General features: G+C 37.6%; 1 pseudogene; it reads right to left on the reverse strand.

The window, feature by feature from the left end:
• Positions 1-393: 393 nt before the first annotated feature.
• Positions 394-21,338, reverse strand: LOC143680165 (glycogenin-1 pseudogene; annotated as a pseudogene).
• Between the last annotated feature and the right edge of the window lie 977 nt (positions 21,339-22,315).

Consider the following 22,315-nt stretch of genomic DNA (forward strand, 5'->3'; position numbering starts at 1 on the left):
TGAGTTTCCCTTTACACACTTATTGACAATCAGCATTAATTGAGAATTTTTGAAACATTAAATAAATAAGTGTAGGGTTAAAGGCAGAAACGCTGTCCATGTTCCAAGGGCTGTGCTAGCTTTACACCTTTTGCCCAGTTCCAACCTGTTGTCTTTTTCTGTTGTTGTTTAGAAAATATTTTTTATTATAAACAACAAACAAACATTCTTGACATATAAACATTCTTGACATGGTTACAATCAATAGCTCACGATATCATCGCATAGCTGTGTATTCATCACCATGATCATCTCTTTGAACATTTGCATCTCCCCAGCAAACGAAAGAAAAAACTCACAGTTCTCCCATTGTCTTGCAAAAACTCTTCATCTGATGAATTTTAGTGAAAACCTCTAGAAACTGTAACAGACCTTTCTTGACCCTGTTCTAGATACTAATGTCTGTATTTTAAGTGTAAGTATTTTAAGTTCCTGCGAAGTGGATGTGCTCACAGGAAAATGACAGTGCTTCCACTGGACATAAGTGTCAAGTTTTCTCTTGAGGCTGTCAAAGAAATCTGCTCCCATGTAATCAGCCTGGCCCTGCTCTCGCCACTCTTACTCCTCCAATGATGTAAATGGCTGTGCTACAGCTGGGATCTCACCAGGGGACAGGTGTGATCTGGCTCTGGAGGTTTCTTCTGCATTTAGGTACAAGAAGGTGTTTTTGACAAGGCCATATTGTTGGAGCAGAGGTAAAACATTGGTGGTAAAGATGCCCCACCACAGGTTGAGAAACTCGGGATAAATCACAGTAGGATCATGGGCATCGCTTTTGACACTTTTTGTTTTAGGATCATAAGTGTAATTCCATGACTTGATTTATCCCAGGAAATGTATAACTTTGAAATTTGCATCATACACTTTAAATGCTGGGAGGTAGCATATAGAAATGCTGCTCAGGTTATAGATAAATAGCAGGTGTTTGCTGATAGCTGTTGTTGCCCAGCTGCTAGCAAACGTGTTTGGTAAACCCATGACTCCATTGACAAAACTACCTTGCTAGGAAATGAAGTGCAACAGCTGACTGTGCATTTCAACTGAAGTTTGGTAAACAAAGATTCCGGAACTAAAGCTGTTGGGCCACCTGGGTCTGGTGCCCCAACAATTCTTCTATCTTGAAAAGATCAAAGTTTCTGCATGCCATTGAATGTCAGGCATTTTTCTCATGAATTATCTTATTTCATCTTTACTTATGAGGTAGATACTGTCACTATTTCCACTTTATAGGTATGGATACTGTGATATCCACTTTATAGTAAAGGAAACTGAGACAAGTGGAATTTTAATAGTAGGCCCAAGATCACACACCTCATGAGTGGTGAAGCAAGGATTCAAATTCCAAGAGTTTTCGCTCCAAGGTATTGCCTCTTGATCATATGCAATACAACCTTACACTTTGCCGTGATGTACTATTATTTTAGTGCACTTACGTTTTTTCTTTACTAATCCTTACAATTTCCAGAGATACTCATTTGTGAAATCTGTTGGTATCTAAGTATGTGCATGTGCTTGCTAACCAAATCAGATTTTGCTTTCAGTGCTGTTCATGTTAAGAAATACTTTTAAAAGATTTCCCTTTTTTCCTTAAGCTTGGGACATCTTTAAGGAGCATTGGAATCATCCATTCCTTAAAAGTTTAGTTGAATTATTCTCTGACTTTATATCATATGATTTTATAGCCTAGAATTATCTGGAGCTTGGACTTTTCTTGTGGAGGGATGCCTCTTGGACAGCTTTATCTATGATTATCTGTTTAGGTTGGTTCTTGCTGATTTAGGCTAATTGCTGAGGGAGAATAAAGGTAAATCCAAAACCTGTAATTCCAGCTTTGATTTGCTCTGTATCCGGACTTATATAACTAGCTGCCTACTTTTGACACTTCTTTTAGATGTCTAATATCATTCCAAATAAAACACATTAAAGATACTTAGTATGCATTCCCCAAACTAGTCAATGAATCTATCAAGCAAACGGGTGCAAGGAACACACATATTAGTAGTACCACGTGGTGTAAAGCAAAATAGGATTATATGGGGCAAAATCTTCAAGTAGAGAAGTGGCAATACACAACCCCCAAGTTAGCATTGGCCTGCAGCTATGTTTAACTAGACTGAATAGAATATGGTATGGCTCTAGAAGAAGGAACCCAACTTTGTCATATTTTGCATTTTTTATGAGAAAGGAGAAACAGGGAACATCTAAGTGATCATGTAATGATAGGAGCTGCCTTTTTGAAGAAATAGCCTTGTTAGAAAAAAGGCAGGGACAGCTCGGCAGCTGGTATCAACGTACTCTTCCACTGAACTAACTTACAATTGCTGAGTCAGTTCTTTTCCAAACTATTGAAAGGGAAATCAGCTCATGTCCCTCCTCTAATTGAAACTGTCCAATGTATTCCCATTGCACTTGGGATAAAATTCCCTTTCCTTATTGTGTCCTATAATACTCTGTATGTCCTCATTAACTCATGCTGTTAAGTCTTCATCTCCTGTGATTAATCCCTTACTTGATACTCCAGTACTTATCAACATAGTTTGTTCCTACCTTAGGATTTTTGTATTTACTGTACCTTTTGCCAGTGTTACCTTTCTCCAGATTCACATTCATTTATTCTCATTCATTCTATCATTCAGACCTTAAGTAAAATGAGAAGTCCTCAGAGATTCCTTCCCCAACCACTTCATCTACAGAAATGTCCACCAGTGTCATTCCCCATTAGTTAACACTGTGATATCAACTTATCACTCTCTGGAATAAAATAACGAGGTCAAAAATAAGGGATGCAAAATTGTATACTAGGCAATTGCTAAATATTAATAGAACCAACAAGCAGTGAACGAAACAATGTTCCAGCTACCACAGTACTTATGTTCCTAGAAAAACATAGACACTATAAAAGTCTATATGTAAATATAGAATATTATGGGAGGTAATAAGTGATCTGAGCAAAGAGAAAAAAAAAGAAATGGGATAGTCAACCCTGGGAGAAAGGAAACAGTGCCTGTTTTAAGTAGGGTGGTCGGGAAAGGCTTTTCTGGGAAAGTGACATTGGAGTTAAAAAACAAGTCAAGTGAGGGAATGAGTGAACCATACAAAAACCCAGAGGAAGTGTGCTGCAGTCTGAAATAGGAGGGAGGAAAAGGTCCTGAGAAAGTAGTAACCTTGTATATAAGGAACAGCAAACAGAACTAGTGTGGCCAGGGTGCAATAGCAGAGGGGAAGCTCTGACTCAGGGTCTTATAAGCCAGGTAAAAACTTTGGATTTTATTCTAAAAGGCATGGGAAGTCATGGTAGAGAGAGACCTGAGCAAAGAGATTCGTTGATTGGATTTATAAATGAAAATCTTTACTCTGGCTATTATATGGAAAACTGACCTCAGGAGCCAAAGGGGAAGCAGGGAGAAACCAACTTGAAATTGGTGCTGTGATGCAAGTTAGAGGTGATGATGGCTTAGGATAAAGTATAGATTTGAATGGGAAGTTGACAAGTTCATGTTGGAACATGTTTGGTTTGAGATGCCAAGCACATATCCAAGGAGAGATATTGGACTGATTGCTGAATAAACAATCCTATTGTGGCTTTAAACAATTTCCAAATTTAAAATCTCCCATCTGGGAAATCCCAGATATCCTCCCAATCATTAGGGACTCTCAAGAAAATAGGCCAAGCTTTAGATATTGAGGCTTGTCCTTACAAAACTTATCATTGAAGGGAGGAGAAGCTATGACTACTTATAGCAAAGCGTAACAGTTGCTTCCAGAAAGCCTCTTTGTTGCTCAGATGTGGCCTCTCTCTCTCTCTCTCTCTCTCTCTCTCTCTCTCTCTCTCTCTCTCTCTCTCTCTCTCTCTCTCTCTCTCTCTCTCTCTCTCTCTCTTTCTCTCTTTCTCTCTCTAAGCCCAACTCTGCAAGGAAAATCATTTCCCTTCGCCCTCTGTGGAACAGCCATTCAGGTGTGAAAATCTTGACAGCATGGGGCTTGACTCCTGGGCATGAGTCTGGCCCTGACACTGACGTTGACAATGCCTTCTTGACACAAGTGGGGAAAGAAGTGTAATAAAATAAGGCATCAGTGGCCAAGAGAGATCAAATGGAGTCAAGAGAATGTTCTGGAGGCTGTTCTTATACAAGCTTCAGTTAGATAGTGTTAATTGTCATGGTTTCCTAAACCCCAGTTAACATCACTCTTTTTGTCACTCAAGAACACTTAGGGCTCAAATTGAGACTCTATAAAGGTTGCATGCACTAGGTTTGTCTTCCTGGAGCATATAATTCCCAGAGGGTTTCTAGGTCAGATAAATCCTGAAACCCAGAGGTATCAGCCTCTTCAGGATTATCAATTAATTTCCCCCTATTTTTTAGTGTGGACATCCCTTCTCAACATGAAAAAGTCAAAACAGACATTGCCCAAAGATCTCTATAGAATGGGAGAATGATTAAAGGAGAAGGAGGAGGTATAACAGAAAAAATTGGATTTAACAAATGAGTATGACTGCGGAGTCACTATATTCATATTCCTTAGAGCCTCCAGTGTTTGGGAGCAGCTAGAAGGAAAAATCTATGACGGAACCATAGCCCATGACAAACTTTGGGGTCTGTTCTGTAACTACTTGTTGAAATGTGCTTTGAAAATTATTGCTTTTTTCTTTCTTTGCTTTGTGTATATGTTATATTTTACAATTAAAAATGTTTAAAAAAAGAACTCAATGTTAAGTGTCATTAATTTCAAGTAAGACTGGTCATCATAGTAATGTATTTTTCATGAGTCAAATTCAGCTACATGGGTGCTCTGTGAAAAGGGAAAATTTTATTTAATCAAGGTTGGTATTAAGCTGGGCGAGATAGGAGCATGTAAATTAAAGGTGAATGCAAGATAGTAACTAAAATGATAATATATTGAATCTTAGAGAAGGGAAGGAAAATAGGATGGAAGCTGAAAGCAGCATAAGAGATGCTGAAAATGATAGAAAAATATAGTTATAGATTGTAGGACTTAATAAATTGAGGAAGTTTTTGGGTTAGAGTACCATTAGGAATGAGATGGAAAGATAGAAAGTGATGAAAGCAACAGCTTTTAGAAAATATAGTGGGAGAAAATATTCCATTTTAATTCCAGATCAAATGCTTAGGAATAAGAAGTGTACATTATCTACATATGAATATTTTTAAATTTACTGAAAAATAGAAAAAGACCTAAACAATTTCTTTTAACTCTTGCTCTGCATAGAAAACCTTGGTATTTTAGAGAATAAAGACAGTGATTCTTAAATTTCTATGAATATACTATGAAACCAATGAAAATATCATCAACTATTAACTGTGAGAGTAACTAAGTCAATTCTAAAAAAATAATGTGGGGAAAAGTTAAAAGGTAGCATAAGGTAGTAGCATTATGAGTCATTTTTGTTATCCAACATATGTTGTTGAAACAGGCTAGTTATTGGGAATAAAAAAGGTATATCCTTTATGGCTTTAGGAAGTATATCCAACTTTGTTCCTTATTAACGAATTAAATTCCAGATGAATGAAAAATGGAAATAGAAAAAGTCTAGAAGAAAGCATAAGTAATTAAAAAAAATCTTAAGTAGGGAGACCCTTTTATACATTTAAACAAAATGTGCAAGCAAAAAAGACTGATATTAAGTTACAAATATAATATTAATGAATTTCAAACCCAAAAGTCCAGTAAAAAGTGACAAATGGAAGAAAAATATTTCCAACGCATATGATAAAAGGTTTTATTTTCTTATCCTTGAACTCTTATAATAAGAAAAGAGCAAATAATCCAGCATGAAAAATAAACAAGATATGTAAGTAGACATTCACAGCAAATGAAATATAAATGGCTGATAAGCATGTGAAAATATACTGTCTCATTAATAATTAAAGATATGAAAATTCAAAGAAACATGATGCATCATTTTTACTCATCAACTTGCCAAATATTTAAAGAGTAGGTAAGGTGCATGGTTGATGGAAATGTGGGTAAGGAAGCACTCTCAGTGTTGCTGAGTGGTTAAATTGTTGTGTCTTGGTTTGGTTTCGGTTTGGCAATAGCTATTAAGTTTTTAAATGCTGGTATCAGTGACCAAGAAATTTCACTTTCAAGAATGTAGCCTACAGAGATTCACAACTATATATGAATAGTGATTCTTTTAATACTCCCAGTAAATGCCCAAAGCTGTAAACAGCATAAATATCCGTAAGCATTGCTAGTCTTGTTTGGTTAGGTAAATTATTCTATATTTTTACCCTACAATATACTGTGTTTCAAATGAATATGATTAATATTCATGTACTAATTTGTAAATACATCCAAAATATATTGTTAAGGGGCAAAACAAGTAGCATAACAGTACCTAGAATGCAGCCCATTTGAATTACATAAAAAAGACACACAGGAATATGCACAAAACATTTTGAAACTCTATTTAGTAGGCTTGTTTTTCACTTGTGATAGGAGTTAATAATTCTGACAATATTTTCTGTGTATTTTAGAGTTGAGCAAGTGTTCAAATGTATTGAGAATAATAGAAACCGGGTTTTTTTTTATTATTAAAGACGTTGCAAATATGGAAAGGAAAAGGGAGAACACTAGAACGTATCCTTGGATGTTAGAGACACTAAATGTGCATCTCTTAATTTTTCAATTCAAATGAAAATAATCTCAAGTTTCTAATTAGCAATACATCTAGAATCTCCCTTTTGGAGAGGCTTATATTGTCCTTTCATGTCTCCAAGAACTTAAGCATTCCAGAAAGGGTGATCAGGTTTATATAAACAACAGGTAGAGGGAGTATGAATTTGATTAGCCTAGTTTTTATGTTGTTTCCTGTTTCCCTTGAGGACAACCAGCCTGCATCATTCAAGAGTAGATATTTATTTAGCGTGGCAGATTGTATTTTCCAAAGAGGGATGTGATACTATATGCCGTCTCACATGCTGTCCTCACAGTCAGCTGCTCTCAATACCCACCTCCCCATGAAAACTGGGAAGGACTTTGTAACTGCCTGGACCAATACAGTGGGTAAAAGCAATGCTATCCTTTTTCCTAGATGTTCATACATGCAGGATTCTGTTCGATTTTTGTTTTCAACACTTTTTGTGTGATTTTAATATTTTTAATGTGCATTATCTATTTATTTAAAGGAGAAAATGTCTACTAAGGAATCCAGATGCTTTCTATTACTGAGAAAAGGCAGAGTTGAAATTTTGACATTCAGCTGTGGGAACAAAAAATGAGTTTGCTTAAACTGAGCTGGAAAGATCAAGCTATAGGGAAAGACTGCTCCTCCCTCTTATTAACCAAGGAATTAATTAATGACATTCATTTATTTGTTGCTCATTCAACAAACATACATTGGCTAATTATGTGAAAGAATCAAACTTTCTCTCATATTATAACCCAAAGAGCACTATGTAGGACTGTGATATATATTATATAACCCAAAGGAATTTTCATGACAGACAGGATAGGAAAGAATATAAATGGGGTCATATCTGTGTTCCTCAGATTGTATTCTTAGCTCCTTCCTTCCCCACCTTCTTACCTCAAGATTATGGGTAGGACCCCAACTTATCTGTAGGTTAGAATTCCTGGAACTTCAGCAATAATCTTTGAATATAAATTAATATGGATTTTTTATAAGGCTTGGCTTTCAAATAATCTGCAAAAATTTGTATGCTCTTTTTTTATGCAATTTTATTGAGATATATTCACATTATTCACATACCATACAATCAATCATCCAAAGTATATGATCAATGCTTCACAGAATCATCACACAATTGTGCATTTATCACCATAATCAATTTTTGAACATTTTCATTACTTCAAAAAATAAAAAAGTAAGAATAAAATAAAAAAGGACACCTAGAGCATCCCATACCCTTTGTCCCCACGTATTATTTATTTATTTTTGCCTTTATTTTCTAACTCATGTATCCAAACACTGGATAAAGGGAATGTCCGTTACAAGGTTTTCACAGTCACATGGTTATACCATAAAAGCTATATAGTTAGTTACACAATCATCTTCAAGAATCAAGGCTACTGGATTACAGTTCAACAGTTTCAGATATTTCCTTCTAAATATTCTTTCTAGTACACTAAAAACTAAAAAGGGATATCTATATAATGCATAAGAATAACCTCCAGCATGACCTTTCAACTCTATTTGAAATCTCTCAGCACTGAAACTTTATTTTGTTTCATATCTCTTCCCCTTTTGGGTCAAGAAAGTTTTCTCAATCCCACAATGCCAGTTCAGGCTTATCCCTGGGAGTCAAGTCCCACATTGACAGGGAGATTTACACCCTAGGAGTCATGTCCCATGTAGAGGGGAAGGCAGTGAGTTCACCTGCAGAGTTGGCTTTGAAAGAGAATCCACATCTGAGCAGCAAAAGAGGTTCTCTGGGAGTGACTCTTAGGCATAATCATAAGTAGGTTTAGCTTCTCCTTTCTAGGAATAAGTTTCAAAGGGGCAAGCCTCAAGATCAAGGGATCGACCTAATAAATAGGTAGTCTAATTAACCTTAGTTCTAACTAGATCAGCTGATTCATTCATATCTCCAATTGAAGTCTGATCTCTTTTTCAGCTTTTTAAACAGTTACTTTATGGGTAATGCTCACTTTCATAGCTGCAGAACTCTAGCTCTGAATCTCAGGCATCACACAGATAACCAACGTTCTAGAGAACAACCAGATGATATACAAAGAGCTAAGCATCTCAGAATTCAGAAATAACTGTTACAATTTAGGAATAAATGTGACTTCTGTAAGAGCTTACAATCTAGGGACCTTTATAGTAAGTCTTTCCTTAACCCATACTCTCAAATTCAATTCTCAGAGTTTGCACATTATGGTTAATCCATATTAGTGAAGTGCTATAATATTTGTCTCTTCATTTCTGGCCTATTTCACTCAACATGTTGTACTCAAGGTTCATTCACCTCTTTGCATGCCTCACAACTTCATTCCTTCTTGCAGCCACTCAATATTCCATTGCATGTATGCACCACAGTTCATCCTTCCATTCAGCTGTCAATGTACCCTTAGGCCACCTCCATACACTGCAAATCATGAATCCTGCTGCCGTTAATACCAGCGTGCAAATGTCCTTTTGTGTCCCTGCTTGTAGTTCTTCCAAGTATATACCTAATAATGGAGTTGCAGGATCATATGGCAACCTATACTTAATCTCCTGCAGAATCACCACACTGCCCTCCAGAGGGGCTGCACCGTTCTACTTCCCTACGAACAGTGAAAAGGTACATCTCCTCCACATTTTCTCCAGAGGTTGTATCTTTCTGTTTATTTTTTAAACAGTTTTATTCGCACACCATGCAATCCATCCTAAATAAACACTCAATGGTTCCTGGTATAATCACATAATTATGCACTCACTACCACAATCTACATGAGGACATTTCTATTTCTTCCTCAAAGAAAGAAGAGGGAAAAAAAAAGAAGAAATGAAAAAAATAAAAAGGAAGAATAACAATAACAACAGCAAAAATCCATCCCCTTCCTTTTATCCCCCTCTTATTGACATTTATCTTTGTCATATTGCCTTTGTTAGATTTAATTGAAGCATATTGCCATGTTACTGTTAACTCTAGACCCTAATTTGGATGTAATTTTCCATACACCATCCCATTTTCAATACCTTGTAACGTTGACATTCATTTGTTCTCCCTCATGTAAAAACCTTATAATATTTGTACATTTAATCACTATCATTGTTCACTTTAGTTTTCACTAAGGTACACAGTCTTCTATCATCCCTTCTGGTGTCATCCATGCCCCTAGCCTTCCTCGTTCGACCATACTCACACTCAGATTTGTTCAGTGTATGTCCAATATTGTGCTATTGGACATGACATAGTATTGTGCTATCTATTTATGGATCTTTACAATTAATCCTGTTGAAGATTCTGTACTCTTTCGGCATCAAGTGCCCAATCTCTACCATCTTCTATTTCCTAATAACCTGTGTTCTCAAATTCACTCTCAACATTTGTTCAGAAATGTTAGTTTATATTAGCGAGAGTATACAGTATTTGTCCTTTTGTTTCTGGCTGATTTTACTCAACATAATGTCCTCAGTGTTCATCCACATTGTTGAATGCTTCATGATTTTATTCTGTTCAGTGCTGTAATATTCCATTGAACGTATATACATAGTTTCTTTATGTACTCATTTGTTGATGGACATTTGGGCTATTTTCATCTCTTGGCAATCATGAATAATGCCACTGTAAACATCAGTGTGCAAACTTCATTCATGTCCCCATGTTCAGTCCCTTTGAATATATACCTAGTAATGGGATTGCTGGATCATATGGTAAGTCTATACTTAGCTTCCCGAGAAACCAACAAACTGCCTTCCAGAGAGATTGCATCATTCTACATTCCTACCACCGGTGAATAAATGTGCCCCTTTTTTCCACATCCTCTCCAGCACTTGCAGTTTTCTGTTCTTTGATAATGACAATTTTAGTAGATGTGAGATGATATTCATTGTCATTTTGATTTGTATTTCCCTGAGCATTTGAAATTCGCATTTCAACTGAGCAGTGAAGTTGAGCATATTTTCATATATATATATGAAAAAAAAAATATATATATATATATATATTTTGAGTGGGGGAGGAGGTGCATGGTCTGGGAAACTAACCTGGGTCTCCCTCATGGCAGGAGTGAATTCTACCACTGAGCTACCCTTGCCCCGCCCCCCCAAAATGAGCTTTTCATATGTTTTTGAGACATTGGCATGTCTTCTGAAAAGTGCCCATCCATATCTTTTGCCCATCTTTAAATTGGGTTGTTTGTCTCTTTGTTGTTGAGCTGTAGGATCTCTTTATATAATCTGGATATTAGATTCTTATGTGCTGCGTTGTTTCTAAATTTTGTCTCTTGTTGAGTAGACTCCCTTTTCATTTTCCTGACAAAGTCCTCTGATGCACAAAATGTTCAATTTTGAGGAGATACCATTTATCTATTTCTTCTTTCATTGTTCCCACTTTGAGTTTAAGGTCTAAGACCCTGTCACGTATCACAAGCTCTTTAAGGTATTTCCCTACATCTTCTTCTAAAAGTTTTGTGTTCTTAGTTCTTTGATCCATTTAGAGTTCATATATACATATATACATATATATATTTATACATATATAAATAATATATATATTTATTTATTTATTTTGCATAGGCAGGCACCGGGAATAGAACCTGAGTCTCTGGTATGACAGGCGAGAATTCTGCCTGCTGAGCGTTCCACCGTTGCATCTCCCTAGATTTAATTTTTATATAAAGTATGAGATAAGATCCTCTCTCATTCTTTTGTATATGGATATCTAGTTTCTCAAGCACGTTTTATTAAAGAGGCTGGTCTGTCCCAGTTGAGTCAACTTCACTGCCTTATCAAAGATAATTGTTCGTAAATGAGAGAGTCTATTTCTGAACAAATCATATTCCATTGGTCAATATATCTATCTTTATGCCAACACCAAGCTGTTTTGACCACTGTAGTTTTGTAATATGCTTTAAAGTCAGATAGTGTGAGATCTCCCACTGTATTCCTCTTTCTCAAGATATTTTCATCCATTCAGGGCACTCTGTCCTTCCAAATAATTTGGTTATTGGTTTCTCTATTTCTGCAAAGTAAATTGTTGGGATTTTAATTGGTTTTGCATTGAACCTATAAATCAATTTGGATAGAATTGACATCTTAACTATATATAGTCTGCCAGTCCATGAACATACTATGTCCTTCCATTTATTTAGGTCTTCTTTGATTTTTTTTTTTTTTTAGCAATTTTTGTAGTTTTCTGTGTATGGGTCTTTTGTGGCATTGATTACATTTATTCCTAAATATTTGATTCTTTTAGTTGCTATTGTATATGGGATTTTTTCTTGATTTCCTCTTCAGATTGCTCATTGCTAGTGCACTGGAACCATGCTTATCTTTGCATGTTAACCTCGTACCTTGCCACTTTGCTGTATTCATTTATTAGCTCTAGTAACTTTGCTATGGATTTTTCAGGATTTCCTACATATAGAAACATGTCATCTGGAAACAGTGAAAGTTTTATTTATTCCCTTCCAGTTTGGATGCCTTTTACTTCTTTTTCTTGCCTATTTGCTCTAGGTAGAGCTTTCAGCACCATGCTGAAAACAATGGCAACAATCAGCATCCTTATCTTGTTCCTGACCTTAAAGGAAAGGGTTTCCATCTTTCCTCACTGAATGTGATATTAGCTGTGGGTTGTTTTTTTTCCATATATTCCCTTTAGCATGTTGAGGAAGTTTCCTTCTATTCCCATCCTTTGAAGTGTTTTCATCAAGAAAGGATGTCAAATTTCTCAAATGCCTTTTATGCATCAATTGAGATGATGATGTGTTTTCCCCTTTGATATACTGATGTGCTGTATTACATTAATTGATTTTCTTGTTGTGAACCAGCCTTGCATACTTGAAATAAATCCCACTTGGTCATGGTGTATAATTCTTTTAATGTGCTGCTGAATTCAACATGCAATTATTTTGTTGAGGATTTTGCATACATATTCATTAAAGAGATAGGTCTGTAAATTTTTCTTGTAGTTTCTTTGTCTGGCTTTAGTGTTAAGGTGATGTTAGACTCATAGAATGAGCTTTCCCTCAACAGGGTTCATGCTAACTCTTTCTTGAATGCTTGGTGGAATTCATATATGAAGTCATCTGGTCCTGGACTTTTTTTGGAAGCTTTTCGATGACTGATTCAATCTTTTGTGATTGGTTTACTGAGGTAATTTATTTCTTTAGTTACTATTGGTTGTTCCCGCTTTTCTAGGAAGTTGTCCATGTCATCTATATTGTCCAGTTTATTAGCTTGTACTTGTTCATACTATCCTCTCATTATCTCCTTTATTTCTGCAGGGTCAGTAGTCATAGGCCCTCTCCCATTTCTGATTTTATTTATGTGCATCCTCTCTGTTTTTTTCCTTTTTCAGGCTAGCTAAGGTTCATCAGAACAAACTTTTGGTATTTTTAATTCTCTCTATTGTTTTCATATTCTCAATTTCATTTATGTTTGTTATCTTTGTTATTTCTTTCCTTCTGTGTGCTTTGGGTTTAGTTTGCTGGTGTTTCTCCAGCTCTCCCAGGTGAACAGTTAATTTCTCAATTTTCACTCTTTCTCCTTCATTATTATAGGTGTTTAGGGCAATAAATTTCCCTCTCAGCACTGCTTTTGCTGCATCCCATAAGTTTTAATATGCTGTGTGTTCATTTCCATTTGCCTTGAGATATTTACTGATTTCTCTTCTAATTTCTTCCTTGACCCACTTGCTGTTTAAGAGTGTTTTGCTTACCCTCCATGTAGTTGTGAATTTCCCAGCATTCTGCCTGTTGAGTTCCAACTTCATTGCATTGTGATGTGTGAAAATGTTTTGTATAATTTTCAATCTTTTTAATTTTTTTATAATTCATTTTGTGACCCATGATCTATCCTGGAGAATGATCCAGGGCCCCTGAGAAAAATGCATATCCTGCTATTGAGGGGTGCAATGTTCTTTAAATGTCTGGTTAAGTCTAATTCATTTATCATACTATTTAAAATCTCTGTTTCCTTATTCATCCTCGTATAGATATTCTATCCACTGATGACAGTGGTGTATTGAAGTCTCGAACTATTATTGTAGAGGTATTTACTTCTCCCTTCAGTGTTATTCCTTCACATATTTTGGGCACTCTGGCTTGGTGAATAAATATTTATGATCGTTATGTCTTCTTGATAAATCGTCCCTTTCATTAATACATACTGTCCTTCTTTGTCTCTTTTAATTAATTTACACTTAAAGTCTAATTTGTGTGATATTAGTACAGCTACCCCTGTTCTTTTCCGGTTTTTGTTTCCATGGAATATGTTTTTCCAACCATTCACTGTCAACCTATTTGTGTCCTTAGGGCTAAAGTGAATTTCCTGTAGACAGCCTATAGATGGATCCTGTTTTATAATCCATTCTGCCAGTCTGTGCATTTTGATTGGGGAGTTCAACCCATTAACATTTAATGCTATTGCTGTAAAGGCAGTACTTTCTTCTACAATTTACCCTTATTAACATTTTCATTTCTACATTGCTCTCCAAACCTCTCTTTTCCATCTTTTCCTGTTTGCCTGTAGTGCTCCCTTTAGTATTTCTTGTACAGCTGATCTCTTGTTCACACACTCTCTCAGCATCTGTTTATTTGAAAATATTTTAAACTCTTCCTCATTTTTGGAGAATAGTTTTGCTGGTATAGAATTCTTGTTTGGCAGTTTTTCTCTTTCAATGTCTTAAATATATCTTACCACTACCTTTTTGCCTTCATGGTTTCTGCTGAGAAATCTGCACATAGTCTTATCAAGTTCCCTTGTATATAATTAGTCATTTTTCTTTTGCTGCTTTCAGAATTCTCTCTTTGTCTTTGACATTTGACAGTCTGATTTGTAAGTGTCTTGGTGTGGGTTTATGTGAATCTATTCTGTTTGAGGTATGCTGCTCTTCATGGACTTGTAATTTTATGTACTTCATAAGAGTTGTGAAACTTTCAGTGATTATTTCCTCCATTATTCTTTCTGCCCATTTTCCCTTCTCTTCTCCTTCTTGGGCCTGCCTAACATGTACATTCAGGCACTTTGTGTTGTCTTTGATTCCCTGAGACCTTGCTCATGTTTTTCCATTCTTTTCCCTATCTGTTCTGTTGTGTGTATTATTTCATATGTCCTGTCCTCTAGTTCACTAGTACTTTCTTATGCCTCTTTAAATTTCCTGTTGCAAATTTCCACTGTGTTTTCCATCCCTTTTATTGTGGCTTTCATTCCCATAAGTTCTGCCATTTGTTTTTTCAGACTTTTGAGTTCTTCTTTATGGTTACCAAATATCTTCTTTATATCCTTCAACTTTTTTGTGATAACTTCTCTCACACAGCTTTTTACACAGCTCTCCACCAGTGTAAAGTGTTGAGGTGCCTTTAATTCTCAGCAGACCCTGTCTCTTCCAGGTGCATGGTTAATACAGAAGCCTAGGTGGAAGGCAAGGTTAAGCTGTTTCTGTTTCCAGCCCCTGGTTTCTGGATTATTGCAATGAGGGCTGTCACTTGCACTGGGCCTGTGGTAGTTAGATACAGTTTGTCAATTTGGCCAGGTGTTGAGATAACTTCTCTCAACTCTGATTTGACTTTCCATTTTATTTAGCATGTCTGTTTGAACATCTTTAATTAGTTGTTTCAACTCCTGTACCTCATTTGAAGTGTTAGTTTATTCCTTTGACTTGGCCATATCTTAGTTTTCCTACAGTGACCTGTAATTTTTGTTGGTGTCTATGCATTTGATTTCTTTGATTTGTTTATTCTGGGGGATGTTTTCACTCTTTTACCTAGGTTTTCTTTTTGGTTGGCTTTGTTCTCTATTTGTCTTTTGCCATTCAGTTCAACTTATTCTAACCTCTAGCATAGCTTCTGTTTAACTGATTAGAATTTCTCAGCTCTTGTTTTCCTGGTTCTTGTCATGCCTATATGAATTCTTTTTGAGGTGGTTTCCCCAAGATATGATCACCCCCCAATCAGGTTTTTCCCAGACAAGACAGGCCCAAGTTTCAGGAGGAGGGTTTCCCTGAAGATGAGACCCAGTAAGTTATCAGACTTTCCTGTGAGGTCTCTAGGCTCTGCTTTTCCTATCCTCCCCAGCACTTGGTGCTTGTCAGCCCACAGCTCTCCACCAGTGTAAAGTGTTGAGGTGCCTTTAATTCTCAGCAGACCCTGTCTCTTCCAGGTGCATGGTTCATACAGAAGCTAAGGTGGAAGGCAAGGTTAAGCTGTTTCTGTTTCCAGCCCCTGGTTTCTGGATTATTTGAATGAGGGCTGTCACTTGCACTGGGCCTGTGGTAGTTAGATTCAGTTTGTTAATTTGGCCAGGTGAAGGTGCCTAGTTCTGCTTCTGTGGACATGAGCCAATGGCACATGAATCTCACCTGTTGCTCATTATATCTGCAGTTGGCTAAGAGGCATGCCTGCTATAATGAATGATGTTTGATTTAATTGGCTGGTGCTTAAATGAGAGAGCTCAACGTAGCCCAGCCCAAGCAGCTCAGCATACCTCATCTCAGCACTCACAGCTCAGCTCAGGCCTTTGGAGATGCAGAAAGAAATCACCCCAGGGAAAGTTGTTGGAACCCAGAGGCCTGGAGAGAAGGCCAGCAGAGACCATCCTGTGCCTTACAACGTAAGAAAGAACCTCAGTTGAAAGTTGGCTGCCTTTCCTCTGAAGAACTAATGAAATAAATCTTCTTTTATTAAAAGCCAATATGTCTCTGCTGTGCTGCATTCTGGCAGCTAGCAAACTAGAACAGGACCCTACTCCCCTTTCCTGGGGAAGTTATACCCTTTAGGGTATTGTCTCCTTCACTTGACTCATTCCTTTGTCTCTCAGACTCATCTTAACTGCCCTTGCCTGGGTCAGTGCTAACAATTGAAAATGGCTGAGGCTTTCTCTAATGAGCTACTTAGAATAGTCTAAAAAAAGAAAGAAAGAAAAAAAGGATATTCTTTTTCAGTCAGTTCCCAGATCACAAGTTTCCCAAGTCAAGTTGGTACCCAGCTCTATGTGCCCCTTTTCTTTGGGTATAGCCCTTTTCCAGTATTCTGAGCTCATCTAACTCCAAAAACCTTTGTTTGTTTGTTTGTTTGTTTGTCTTTCCCAACATCCTTGCCTCCTGTTTGCTAGGGGAGACTTCAGGGTTCCTTTCCCACTTTCTCAGGCTTATCTATGCTCAGAGCTTATATTCAGCAGTCCAAATGTATTAATTAAAACTGCAACTGAAGCTTGGTTGATCTACACTCCCTTGGGTGTAGTAGAGACTGCTGCTTCTTCCCATGGGAAGTGTCATCAACACAGCCCACTGTGCCAGTGGGGGATGTCTGTCAGCCTCCACAAGTGGGGGCTTTATTTACAGTTCTGTGCTGTGGTCTTGGTTCTTCCCCTGTTTCACACTGGTGTACAATGTGAGTCCAGTCACAGATGTCTCCCCCAAAATTGCCCCAGACAGTTCCTGGCTACTTATTAGCTGCTCCAGTGGATGAACTAAATTCACCTCTCTATAATGCTGCCTTCCCCTGCCTCCCCTTTTCAACTCTTGGAACATTTTCCTCTCTACTGAAAAATAAGATTACTTGCACATCTTCCTCCAAGATGGCATCCTGATTTTTGACAGGGAGCTCAGACTGTTGAAATGTAAAGTTCTTTCCACCCTGTTTGCAGATTGATAGAGCTGTCCTAACTATTTCTGGAGAAAGAGGCTTTTTGCCCAATTATCATACCTGTAGGGAGCCACTTTACACCTCAATGTTGATTGTATTTCCAATGATAGCTAGAGTGGCAATTTAACAAAGGGTAATTTGTAGGATGGCATGAAATAGGGGACCATCCATTCATACCTTGATCCCCAAAACATGTTCATGAAATATAATGTGGTTGAAAACAGGAAGAAAAGAAGTTGGGATATTGGCTTTATTAATAATAATTTAATCCAAAATTTTGAGTTTTCCCAAAACACTCAAATTTGGCTAATGTTTCCCATTCTGATATCTCAGAAACTGATAGTGAACCAGCAAATATTAATGATTTTTTGTTATAATCTTTTTCATTTTATAATTTTCTACAATTAAAAGTTATCACAGGTTCAATAGAGAAGAATGGGAAATTTTAAAAAAAGGAGTACAAGAGGCATTGTTCATGTTTACCAAGGAATGAAGGCAGACATTTCATTTTTGCCAAGTGTGGAAAAATTAACTTGACAGAGAATTGGTGAGATCTGATGAGATGGATAAGAGTGAGTATAAAAAAAAAAAGTATATAGTGAGAATAAGATGTTCTTCCCTAAATAAATAAATAAATAAATAAAATTTCCCTGGGACTGAGCCAGGGAAACTAATGATGAGATCACCCAGCATATTTAACTGTCGGCTGGTCTGCTGTCCTTTAGAATGAAATCTTGCCTCGGGTTTGTTTTGGCACTCACAGTGGACTCCTGGCCTTCTAGAAACTCCCCTGTTGTGTATTGAGCTTTGATCTCCCATTTCTGAATCCCATACAACAAAAACTACAGTCAGTTCCGGACAAAGGGGGAAAAATAGCTTCTAGTGCTAAGCAGGGATCCTGATGAGAGTTCCTGATTATAGAGAGAGCTGAAATCCAAGCCAGTGACTCTTATCTAGAGCTCATTTGAGCTTTGTAACCATGGTTTTCCCAGAAGCGAATGTATAAAATAGAAATTAAAAAAAATAAAACCTGACCAATAAGCCACTGCTGTTTCTACTAGCATGAAAACTTTCCTAAGAGTCCCACAACATATGTAATCTGGTAAATGTGTCACATACATAATAAGTTCCCCTGGTACTGGCTGTCTGCCACCTCTTAGCTCTCATGTGCTTCCCAAGAGTGCTCAGGGAATGGTACCCAAGAGTCCTGAGAGCCGATCCTCAGAGAGACCTTCCACAGCTGGAGGGACAGCCTAGGATCCAATGACCTCCCTGTAACTTTCCTTCTACTGCCCTTCCCAGCTGGTCTCAGGGCAGAAATGACCACATTCAGTTGCCTTTTCTTCATGACCTTGATTTGTCAATACTTCTGGTGCCTTGGCTACATCTCTTTCCTCTACCTCCATTTTTCTGTTGAGCCACAGATTTGCTGAGTGAGAAATAAGTGAGATTTGGGAAAAGGGAGGGAATCAGATGAGGAATAAAATACATGTATGGATTTTGTTGCTGCTAAAGAGTCAAATTATATCAAGTGGGCAAGGATCGTGGTGTCTATGAATTCGTGTTTTACTTTTTTGTTGATTTACTACTTTGTAAGCTCTCCTGGATAATCCAAAGGAGTCATGCTCTCCCAAGATTAGAGAATATCTTAATTAACAGGGTAATAAAAAATGTGGCTCTACCATTTATCAGCTATGCTCCCTTGTCCATATTTTGGTTTTTGAAGAAATCATAGTTAATACAGATTCTGTTTATAAGCCTCATAGAGCATGTTTACAGTTACTCACCACGCTACACACATTGTGCCAAACAACTCTCTTTTCAAGAAATGGTCCCTGATTATCTAACATAAAATTTATTTTTCTCGTATTCTGAAGAGTTGAAGCATAACTGTGCAGCAAACCCTAGTAAATATTTTTTATGGATTTCCATTATGAAATACAACCTATTTCTGAAAAAAGGATAAATTTAATTTAATTTTAAAATCACTAAAGGAAATTACCTTTGAGATGTACCCAGTAGTAAATCATTCTGTGATGTGGCTGATTTGCTTTGCTACCAGCAAAATGCACTTTTTAGGCAATTCCATCTGTTCTATTCCTGAACCTATTTTTTATAGCTGACCTGTTACACATGATTATATGTTAGTTACTGCTAGGGTGAAAGCTACTAGAAAAGTTGCATTACCAGTATATTTTCCAATTAGAAGTTAATCATACCATGTTTTCTTCTAGTATTATAATTCTATTATTCCAATGTTGGAACTTAGCCTAATTCTTTGTTTGTTGCTGTCAATTGGCATAGGCATCAGGGAAAAGGAGATAGAAGTTCAAAGCCTCTAGCCTTCCTCTTCTTTGTAAAAAACTTCACTGTAGTGCTCCAGCATTCTGCTTCTTACTGGGCCATCAATACGATGGACCAATGAACTGTAAGGATTCTATCAGCAGATACTTGCACTCTACATGGCAGCATCACATTGGGGTCATAAAGAGTGGGAATACATGATTCCTGTGCTCAGAAAGTGTACAAATGAACCACAGTATGAGGAGTTCTAAAATTCAGTTTCGGACATGGGGTTAGAAGACCTGGGACCAAGTCTTGTTTTTTTCTTTTGACACCTTTGTGTCCATGGATGTATTAGTTTGTTAAAGCTGCTGGAATGCAATATACCAAAAAAAAAAAGAGAGCACTTTTTAAAAAGGAAATTTATTAAGTTGCAAATTCACAGTTCTAAGGCTGTGAAAATGTCCACATTAAAGCACCAACAAGAGGTTACCTTCATGCAAGAAAGTTTGATGCCATCCAAAACACCTCTCTCAGCTGGGAAGGCACATAGAGATATCTGCTAACTTCCTCTTTGCATATCATAAGACTTCTCTGGGGGTGTTTTCCTTCAAAGGTCTCTGGCTATGTGGGCTCTGAATCTTTTTCCAAATGGCTCCTCCTTAAAGGATTCCAGTAGGTAACCCCACTTTGGATAGGTGGAGATATATCTCTATGGAAACCACCTAACCCAATGCCCCACCCACAATTAGGTGGTTCATTTTCATGGAAGCAACTTAATCAAAAGAGCCCACCCAGAAATACTGAATCAGGATTATAAAACATGGCTTTTCTGGGGTACACAACAGTTTCAAACCAATACAATGGGCAATTCCCTAAACAGAGCAGATCCATGTTTTCTGTATCTGAGAGAAATATTAAACCGTATCCTCCCTGCTCTAGGGAGGAAATGTGAGCATGTTTTATAATAAATCACAAATGTACTATAAGGTGTTTTCCATACAAAAGAACCAGTGATCAATTCTTCACTATCTACATTTACAAGACTTAAGAACCAGAGAGAGAAGGTGAGAGAGAGAGAGAGAGAGAAGGGCAAGGGGAGGGAGGGAATATAAGGAACGTATTTTACAGATGACATGGCTTTGTGTGGCTTTGAAGAATGAGTGATACTAGGTAAGAGTGGTGTAGGGCAGAAGTTGAGAGAAGCAGTATCGTCAGAGTCAAAGGACCGGAAGAAGAATGCAGATGCAATATATAAGCTACAGTGAAAAGCGCTATAAGCAAACTCCAGAAACTTAGGAATTAGTTTGTAGCTACAGAACTTGGAATTCTGCATCATATCACTGATCCTGAATGACCTGATATTTAAAAAATGTAGTATAAACACACTTATCTGTTTAAATGTTTTCTGTCAATAATTCTGTGATGTTGTTATCATTGATACATCATTTAAAGATGAGGAAACTTGTACAGGTAATCTCTTGCCCAAGAAAAGTTAGTGTATGATAGAACTAAGGTATGAGTTTACAATGTTTTGCTCTAAAAATATGCATATTTTTAGTGAGAAAAGAAAGTTTCTGTAAGCAGAGATGTGAGATGAACTGCCCACAAGAATTTTCTAGCTTACTACTTGACATAGATCATCCATCCAGGTTTCTTTCATAATTTTTTTTTCTTAGACACCGTATATGATCCTGGTCCCCAGTATTCTCTGACCTGGCTCGAGGTACAGCCATGGTGAGGTGAAAGATGCAGGGGACAAAGGCCTTCTTCTGGCGAGTGAGTTTCTTTTCCAGGATTTCTCCAGCTCCTGTGAATACCGGCTAACCCTCTTTGTCGTGTTTCTTGCACTGAACATATTAACCCTGGCAGACGCTATCACCATAGTCTCCATCATTAGCCTTGATTGCCACCTTCACACCTCCATATACTTCTTCCTCAGCATGCTGCCAGCTTCAGAGACTCTGTGACATTTTGGTGATTATATCGAAGATGCTCTTTAACCTCAGAGGCCTGATTCAGCTTATTTCCTTGGCAGGCTGGGCCACTCGGGAGCTCTTATTCATTGCTTTGGCCATCAACAACTGCTTACTGCTCACAGCGCTGTGTAATGACTGCTATGTAGTGATCTACAACCCCTTGGTCAGCATGAACAAGAGGTTGAGCATCAGCTGCTATGGGGATCTTGCAGCATTGACCTCATTGCAGCAGTGCACCACTGTCAGCTGTGCTCAGGCTGTCCTTCTGCACTACGAAGGAGCCCATATCTTCCAGGGCATCTGACCTGTGATGAAGCTCTCCTGCCCTGATGCTGCTATCAGTGAGATCCTGACCTTGATCATCAGTGTGCTGGTGATCCTGGCTCCCATGGGTTTGGTTTTCCTTTTTTGTATTCTTATCTTCTCTGCCATCCTCAAGATTGCCGCTTCTGAGGACCAGAAGAAGGCCTTTGCCACCTGCATCTTCCACCTCACCATGGCTGAACCTCAAGCCAAGTCAGAAAACTCCAGAGACCAGGATCAGCTGATCTCGGTAAGCTACACCGTCATCACCCCTTACTGAAATGTATGGTATTCACACTGAGGACAAAAGAGGTTTAAAGATGCTCTGTGGAGGGCTATTGGCAGAACACTTCCCTGGGAGTTCACAAGTCCCTGGGAATGAAAATTCTGTTGCCTGTTAAGCAGTGGTTGGACAAGAGGAGGAGAGAACC

Source organism: Tamandua tetradactyla, chromosome 4 (assembly GCF_023851605.1).
Source record: "Tamandua tetradactyla isolate mTamTet1 chromosome 4, mTamTet1.pri, whole genome shotgun sequence".
In the NCBI taxonomy this organism is placed as follows: Eukaryota; Metazoa; Chordata; class Mammalia; order Pilosa; family Myrmecophagidae; genus Tamandua; species Tamandua tetradactyla.